At 43.6% G+C, this 8071-nt stretch overlaps 2 pseudogenes; one reads left to right on the top strand and one right to left on the bottom strand.

Moving 5' to 3' along the window:
* LOC102852041 overlaps positions 1–4398 on the bottom strand; it is a 6068-nt pseudogene extending 1670 nt beyond the window's left edge.
* Positions 4399–4687: 289 nt separating this feature from the next.
* LOC102851632 lies at positions 4688–5722 on the top strand (annotated as a pseudogene).
* The last annotated feature ends 2349 nt before the right edge of the window (positions 5723–8071 follow it).

The following is an 8071-nucleotide window of genomic DNA, read 5'->3' as shown; positions in this document are numbered from 1 at the left end:
GAACCATGCACCTCTGGGATTGTAGTTGCAGCTCCTTACCACTAGGCCACCAGAGCTTCCCGAATTTTTATATTTTTAATAAATCCATTATTTTTATTACTATTGTTTGTTCTTGGGTTTTTTTCCCTGAATCCTTTATTATTTTCTGTAATCCAACTTATGTAGATAAGATCTTACCTACTTAATACAGGGCATTATCCCTGTATAAATTAAAAAAAAATCATCTCTAGATCAGTATGGCCAATTGGGCTAAACCATGTGGTTAATTTCTTTAGATGCCAACTCAGCATGGTAACACTGGGATCCTTTTTACTGAAGTTGCTAGCACAGCTAAAGGTTCCAAACATTCTATTTATGTGTTTTATTTATATTAAAATACCCAGAGCAGGATCCTTTTCCAGTTCATGGGCGTGATGATTGGGTGGCCATGCATTTGTTTAACATGTGCCACCCTTTAAAACTTGGTACAGCTTTGCACGTTACCCATCTTATATGAAAGAAAAGATTCTTATCAGGCTATTCTGCGCCAATAGCAGTAGCAACTCAATCTGGTTATGCAGTCATCAGAATAAAAATGATTTGTAAAAATGTTTTCTTAATACAAACTTCTTTAAACTTCATTAATTGTGTCTGTGTGAGAGAAAAATTTGTATTTAAAATTGCCCAGCTGGACTCAGTTTGTTGTTACGTGCCAGCTAGTGGCCTGCAACTCAATCCTATGCACAGTAACTGAGAACCTTGCTGTACCTTGAGCCAGACTGTCTCACATACATTAATCCCATTACCCCAGTTACTGTGTCAATCCATCTCATTTAGGGTCTTCCTCTCCTGTGCTGTTTCTCCACCCTTTCAAGCATGGTGTCCTTTCTAATGTATTTGAGATGATGATTGAAAATCCTTGCCTTGAAGGAGCAAGTTGCTTTCACCATCTCCAGAAGACACCTGCTTGATCTTTAGGGATTCCATGGTATGTGTGTTGAGTAATCCTCAGCACAAGTAAAAGGTATCAATTTGTCTTCTGTCCTTACTCATGGTCTAGGTCTGTGATGCATAGGAAGCAATTGTGAAGACCCTGGCCTAGATCAGGTGCACCTTAGTCTCCAGGTTGACATCCTTGCTCTTCACTCTGGAGAGATCCCTAACAGCAGCTCCTCCAAACATTGTACATCATGGGTAACCATTAGGGTTTTGACAAGACTAGAACTACGGACAAGGCTATGGCGCAGCATCATAGCAACACTGAGTTCAGCAAATACAAGATTGCTGTCATTCAAGAAATAGTAATTAGAAAATAAATTTGGTCTTGACTAGGTTACTCGGCTTTATTCTTCCAAGTAATGAACCTTGAGATGGACAAGCTGAATCACCTACTGATTTTCAAAATGAACTTCCTTTTTTCTGCCTTCCATTAAAGACTGCCAGAAAAATTATTTTGTGAAGGTGGAGGACACTGGGAAGGGGCCAGCTTCCTTGATCTCGTTTCTAATTGTGAATCAGCCCGTAGCTGACTGGTAGGTTTTCAGTGGGCAGTAAATCACAAGGGAAAAGACTGTCCCCTTTCTTCGGAAGATCAGCCACTGTCTTCGAACCTTCTGACCACAGCTTTCTGTGACAGGGCCCCCAGAGTGGCATATGTCACGTGTTTCCACATGACAGCCCCTAACCTCAGCCCTGAGCAGAAGCATCCACATTACCTCCCAAGGGAAATGTTTGCTGGTTTCGCCTTCACTCTACATGAAAGCTCCAGAAGGAAGAGACACTGCAGGTCGTTGACGTGATCTGTTGAGGCTTTAGAAGATCTGGCTTGAACCACCACGTTCTGGAAAGAGAACTGGGGCTCCTTAGTTCGTGCAGTGATTGTGTCATGCAGCATTGAGCGGGTTCGCGTTCGCGGAACGTCAAGGATTCTGGAGCCTTGTCGGCCACCGTACTCGGGCGTGTCTTACGTAGGAAGCGGGTCAATGGAGATGCTAGATGGACTTTCTGACATTCAGACTCTCTCAGAGGTTGAATTGTTCCTAAATAATAATCGAAGGAAAGCCCCTAAACGGGTCAGTTTCCATCTTTTGTTCTTGAAATTGGCCGATGTCTCTGTGTGGGTGTTGTGATGTGAGGACGTGACGTTCCCACGGGAGCGCCGGGGGCGGAAGTGGCGGGAAGGAGACCTCCAGGCTCCCACGTGGGGCTGCAATACAGGGGGATCCGGGGCTTTTGGGGATCCCGCGGCTCGATCGGGCTTGTGAAAGGTTTCAGATCGAAGCCAAGAACCAAGCCGAAGGTAGAAACATTTCTCAGAGTTTACTGCGCCTGGGAACTCAGCAGGGGGAGTAGCACTGCTGCTTCTTGTTAAATGCCTTGGAGTCACTTGGGACTCATAGCGACCCTGTATACAACGGCCCTGAAGTCTGCTCTGTCCTGTGCCAATCGCACTGTCTTCGACACTCCATCCCGATTATCCCAGTCACTGAATCAATCCACCTCATAGAGGGCCTTCCCCTCCTGCTCTGTCCCTCCACCCTCCCAACCATGATGTCCTTCTCGAAGGACCTGTACCTTCTTGTAACCTGTCCAGAGTATATTGGATGAAGCCTCAGAATCCTTGCCTCCAAGGAACAGCCTGGTTTCACCCTCTCCGGGATGAATTTGTTTTTCCTAGCAGTCCATGGTACCTTCAGTACTTCTCCAGCACCACAGCTCAAAGGCATCAATTCTCCCAACTCTCTGATGCATAACAAGTGATAGCAAAGACCATGGCCTGTATTAGACGTACCTTAGTCTCCAGAGTGACACCACTGCTCTTCAGTACTTTGGAGAGGTCCCTAACAGCACACTTTCCCATGGCAATACGTCTTTTAATTTCCTGACTGCTGGTGCCAAGAATGTTGACTGTGGAGCCAAATGAACTAAAGCCGCAAACGATCTCAATCTCTTCATCATCCATTCTGATGGTTGGGTTTAGGGTGTTTATATGGGGTTGTTGCAGAGGCTCATTGGGGCATAGAGTTTCTGGTCTTGGGAAACTGGTTCTGGGCAATGTCCTGACATAGCATTTCAGAGTTCTGGTTTCAGAAAAATGTCGTGACATAGTTTTTTTCTGGTTTCAGAAAATGTCCTGACATAGGATTTTCTGAGTTCTGATTTTGGAAATTATCCTGACACGGGATTTTTGACTTCACTTTCAACCTCCATTTTGATTTTTAGCATAACAGCTTGGAGGTGCTATTTTCCCCCCAAATGCAGTGCCTGGGTTCACATTTTAATAGTGACTGTGAAGGTGGAGTCTGGGAATAGAAATCAGAGGGGCATCAGGTCCAACTTCACTTTAATCTCGTGGTGATGGAGGTCAGTGTCCTTTCTCCGGAGCATTATTATCACAAAACTGTGGGAAATAAGAAGCACCAGAATCTTGTGCGCTGGGACCCGGGGCTGTTGCCAGATGTCTGTGGGGTGTCTGGTTGACCTCCTATAACCTCGGGAAGGTGAGAGAATCATCAGCAATCCCAGGCTTCTTCCTGTGCTGCTGAAATCTGACGTAACTCTGCTCTCCAAAGTTCCTACCAAGGAATAGACTTGGAGCCACTTGTCTCAGTTAAGAGAGATGGAGCTGTGTCATCTTTGCCTCCAGGAGGCTCTCTGTTTGCTCTTTCTCCATGATATATACGTTTGGTTTTGGGGAGTCAGTTGCTGTGGTATGTAGGTCTCTAGGGATGAGCAATTCAGAAACTGACCATTTAAAATGGGGAGGAGAGCAGATAAAGGAAAAGGTGCGACCTAGTTGGCTTACATGCTTTCATGAATGTCGTTACTTGAAAGTTGATTCTTGGGGAAAATTTATCCTTCAAATAGAGAGGACAGTAGCTGGAAAAGGCAGAGGATGTCCTGTGATGTAGTGGGTCTCTTGTTGCAAATGGCTTTCCTAACCCTAGACTTTGCCATCGTGTTTGGTAAGAATATTCAAACAGAATATGTTTGTCCATCCAGCAAGCGGTGGTGAGTTTTGTCATTCCACCAGGTTTAAATGGAGTAGGTTGAGCAGCAGAAATGAGAGCATTTTACCAGCAACAGAGATTTTCTTTTTAAAACAAACAAACAAACAAACAAACCAGAATGCTTGTATGTTCTCGGAGCCAGAAATTCTTGCACAAGCTAGACCTTCAGGAGAGGACCAGCAACTACAGCTGAACTACATTCTTTTCTAGAATCCCAGAAAGCTAATGATCGCCTGCTTGAGCTCTTGTCGAATGAAAGAAAATAGAACAGACTGAAACATGGGAACTTTAATTCATTGGAAGATACTCATCATGTGCACACAACTGCCTTTCATTTCATGGGAAATAATGGTACAGTCGAATTACCTGTGGGAACTGTGAAATCAAATTTCACTTTACCAAAGTCCATCGGAGAAGGAGCAGTTAAGTAAAACACTCTGCTGAGGTTAATGGAGATGAGAAAACCTTGCACCTTGGTGACTGTGAACATTTTTGGGACTGGACTGATTTCCCCTGAAAGTTGAAATCCCATGGCATGATGGGCAAACTCCACAGAAATCCAAAAAGTCACATGATACAGAAATCCCATGTATGTTCTGACTACGGGAAGGACTTCACCTGGCAGTCAGATCTCACGATTCATCAGCAAACTCACAGGGGAGAAACCGCGTATGTGCAGGTAGTATGGGAAAGGGTGCATGAGAAAGAGTCACCTCGTTGTCCATCAGCAGATTGATACAGGGGAGAAACCACATATATGCAGGAAGTGTGGAAAAGACTTCATCAGAAAAAGTCACCTCACTCTCCATCAGCGAATTCATACCGGGGAGAGACCCTATGTGTGCAGGGAGTGTGGAAAAGGGTTCATCACCAAGTGTAACCTCACTGTCCATCAGCAAACTCATACCGGGGAGAGAGCCTACATGTGTAACGTGTGTGGAAAAGCTTTCAGTAATAAGGCACATTTATTTCGTCACAAGCAAATTCACACTGGAGAGAAACCCTATAAATGCAGTGAATGTGGCAAAGGTTTCCTTGAGAAGTCAAAACTCATTAGACACCAGTGGACTTATACAAGGCAGAAATCATGCTTATGCAACAGATGGGGGAAAGGCTTCCTCAGAAAGAGTGACCTCACTCTGCAGGAGCAAAGTCGTGCAGGAGAGAAATGCTTTAAATGTGGTGAGTGTGGTACAGGATTCATCCATAATGCTGGACTCACTTTCCAGGAGGGAACTCACGAGGAGACACCGTACGTGTGTACCAAGTGTGGAAAAGTTTCGGTCAGAAGGGACACCTCATTAATCACCAGCAAACACATAGTGGAATAAAACCATAATGTGAGCGCTGACTGTGGAAAAGAATTCAGTGAGGAGGGACCCCTCGGTACCAACACGCTAACACATAGTGGAAAGAAACCATCTAAGTGTGGTCAGTGTGGTAAAGAGTTCATCTGGAAGTCAAAACTCACCATACACCAGCAATGTCATACGGGGGAGAAGCCCTTCATATGCAAGAACTGTGACAAAGGCTTCACCAGGAACCATGACCTCACTGTCCATCAGCGAACTCATACTGGGGAGAAACCTTATAAATATGGTCAATGTGATAAAGCATTTTCCCAGCCAGGAGCACTCACACCACATCAGAGGACACATACTGGGTAGAAACCCTATAAATGCAGAGAATGTGGAAAATGCTTTATCAGTAAAGGTGGGTTCACTGTGCATTAGCGAACTCATAGAGCAGAGAAAACCTAAAAATGTGATGTACAGGATTTCATCCAGGAGGCAGGGCTCACTATCCCCAGCAAACTCACAGTGGAGAGAAACAACAGAGTCGTGCAGGAGAGAAATCCTTTAAATGTGGTGAGTGTGGTACAAGATTCATCTATAATGCTGGGCTCACTTTCCAGGAGGGAACTCACGAGAAGAAACTGTATGTGTGCACCGAGTATGGAAAAGTTTTCAGTAAGAAGGGATGTCTCCTGATTCACAAGTTAACACACTGGAGAGAAATCCTGTGTGTGTACTGAATGTCGAAAAAGTTTCGGTCGAAAGCTGGAGCTGACTCTTCCATCAGCAAATTGATACCAGAGAGAAACCCTATTTTGAGAGTCAGTTTAGACGTAACCGAGAAGTCTTTTCTCATACCACATCAACGGTTTCAATGAGGGAACACCTCATTTTCATGTACTGAATATGGAACAATCTTAAGCTCAGCAGTCAAGTGTGACTTGTGCTGAAAATCCAAAGGCAAAAAAAAAAAATAAAATAAATCAAATCATTAGCTGTTTCACAGGAGAAAAGTGGACAGTCTCCTCCCATGTGATTCACTTCATTTGAAAGCCCACGTGAATACCATATGTCGGAGCCAACCCATAAACTGACCCTCCAGCAGGTTTTCAGAGGCAGTTAATCGCACTGGTGGAGACTTCCCATCCTTCTCCCTGGGAGAAGCTGGTGGCCTCAAACTGTGTTCCTTAAGGCTTGCAGTGCATCTCTTAACCACTGCGCCAACAAAGCTCCCTGAAAGCCCTAGAAAGTCAGTTAAGAGGCAGTTCCAACTCCACCGCTGTGAGTTCTATTTTTTTGAATCATCAAATATGTGTTCAAGAGTTCTCCGTTATCTAATCTTCTTTTCAGCTAGGCTCATTGCCATCAATTTTGGACCAAGCAATAATTGACTGTTCCTTCTGTTTTCACTGGAAGTCACATGGAAGAATATTGCTCATTTTCCTTGGAGCAGCTGGTGGTTCAGATGCCAGTTTTGGATTGACCGAGCAACTTAACGGCACCTCCGTGAATTCAACCTACACAAATTGCTTTTCTTCTTTGTTATGTTTTGTTTTAATGAGTATGCAAGTAAGAAGAAGTATGACATTTTGCCTAAACCCGTGTACAAATGGTTTTGTTAACTATATGCCATGGAACTGAGTCACCCCTGACCCTACGGAAGGTTTTCACGTGCATTTAATCGTACAAGGAGAGAATCCATCTGCAAACCCACACAGTTGCTGGTGGATCCAAACTGCCTGCTCTTGGGACTGCAGCCCAGCTTCTTAGCCCTGGGCTGCCAGTCATAGCCATTGAAACACCAAATTACCTTTTTTCTTTTACTGCCTGCATTCTGAATCATGGTCATGGAAGTTCATTATTCTCTTCTTTCTTAGAATTTCAGGATGTTGATCATCTGCTTGGGTACTTGTCTAATGAAAGATTACACAGGCTGGAGCACGGTAACCTTAATTCCTGGAAAATCCTATCAGCATAAAACTAATTTTCATCTCAAAGAAAACCAGAATAGGTGTGAGAAACCTGATAAAATGGAAATAAAATGTCACATTACCAACATCCCAACAGGGCACCAGTAATTAAGTAAAACAGTCACACTGCTGAAGTTAATAGAGAAGAGAAAACCTTGCTCCTCTGTGACGATGACCAATGTCATCGTCAATGACCAATGATGTCAATAGAGAGTTACAGTGCCTGGTGGTTGATACCTACCACCTGTTCTGAAGGAAAATGATGACCTCTCTCCTAGGTCATTCCAGCCTCTGAAAATCACCTGGAAGGGCAGCTATCAGGCACTTATTACTGGACAGCAATGAGATTGGAGTCTACCATCTAGAACAGCCAAATCGCCATCCCACTGTTACATAAAATCTCAACTTGTCTTAATACGGATTTCTTTACATGGATTTCTTTATAGTCTGACTCATTGAGATGATTGTGTTTTACCCACAGGCAAGAGAAATGAAATGTTATATCAAAGTTAATGAAAGTTAGAGTTCCACTTACCATGGGTTTTTTCCATTGTAGAGCCACCTCCTATGAAATTGTTTTTCAATATTCTTGTTCCTGTTTAGGATGATAGAATGATTCATGTTGACTTGTCTCTTCGAAACAAAACAAAAAAAAAAAGAAAAATGATCACATTCCCGAGCGTTCATAAGTTGGATGCAGAGTGGATGGGGTGGGAGAATGCTCTAGTTAAAATGCAGTGTAAAATGCCTTCATTGGTAAAAATGTCATTTTCACTTAATCAACAATTTACCTGAATAAGCTGTGTAAAGAAGTGTG

The sequence above is a fragment of the Elephantulus edwardii genome, unplaced genomic scaffold (assembly GCF_000299155.1).
Source record: "Elephantulus edwardii isolate Elephantulus edwardi_28Jun2011 unplaced genomic scaffold, EleEdw1.0 scaffold00208, whole genome shotgun sequence".
NCBI lineage: Eukaryota > Metazoa > Chordata > Mammalia > Macroscelidea > Macroscelididae > Elephantulus > Elephantulus edwardii.
Note: the sequence above shows the minus strand (reverse complement) of the source record. Positions and strands in the feature narration are given on the sequence as shown.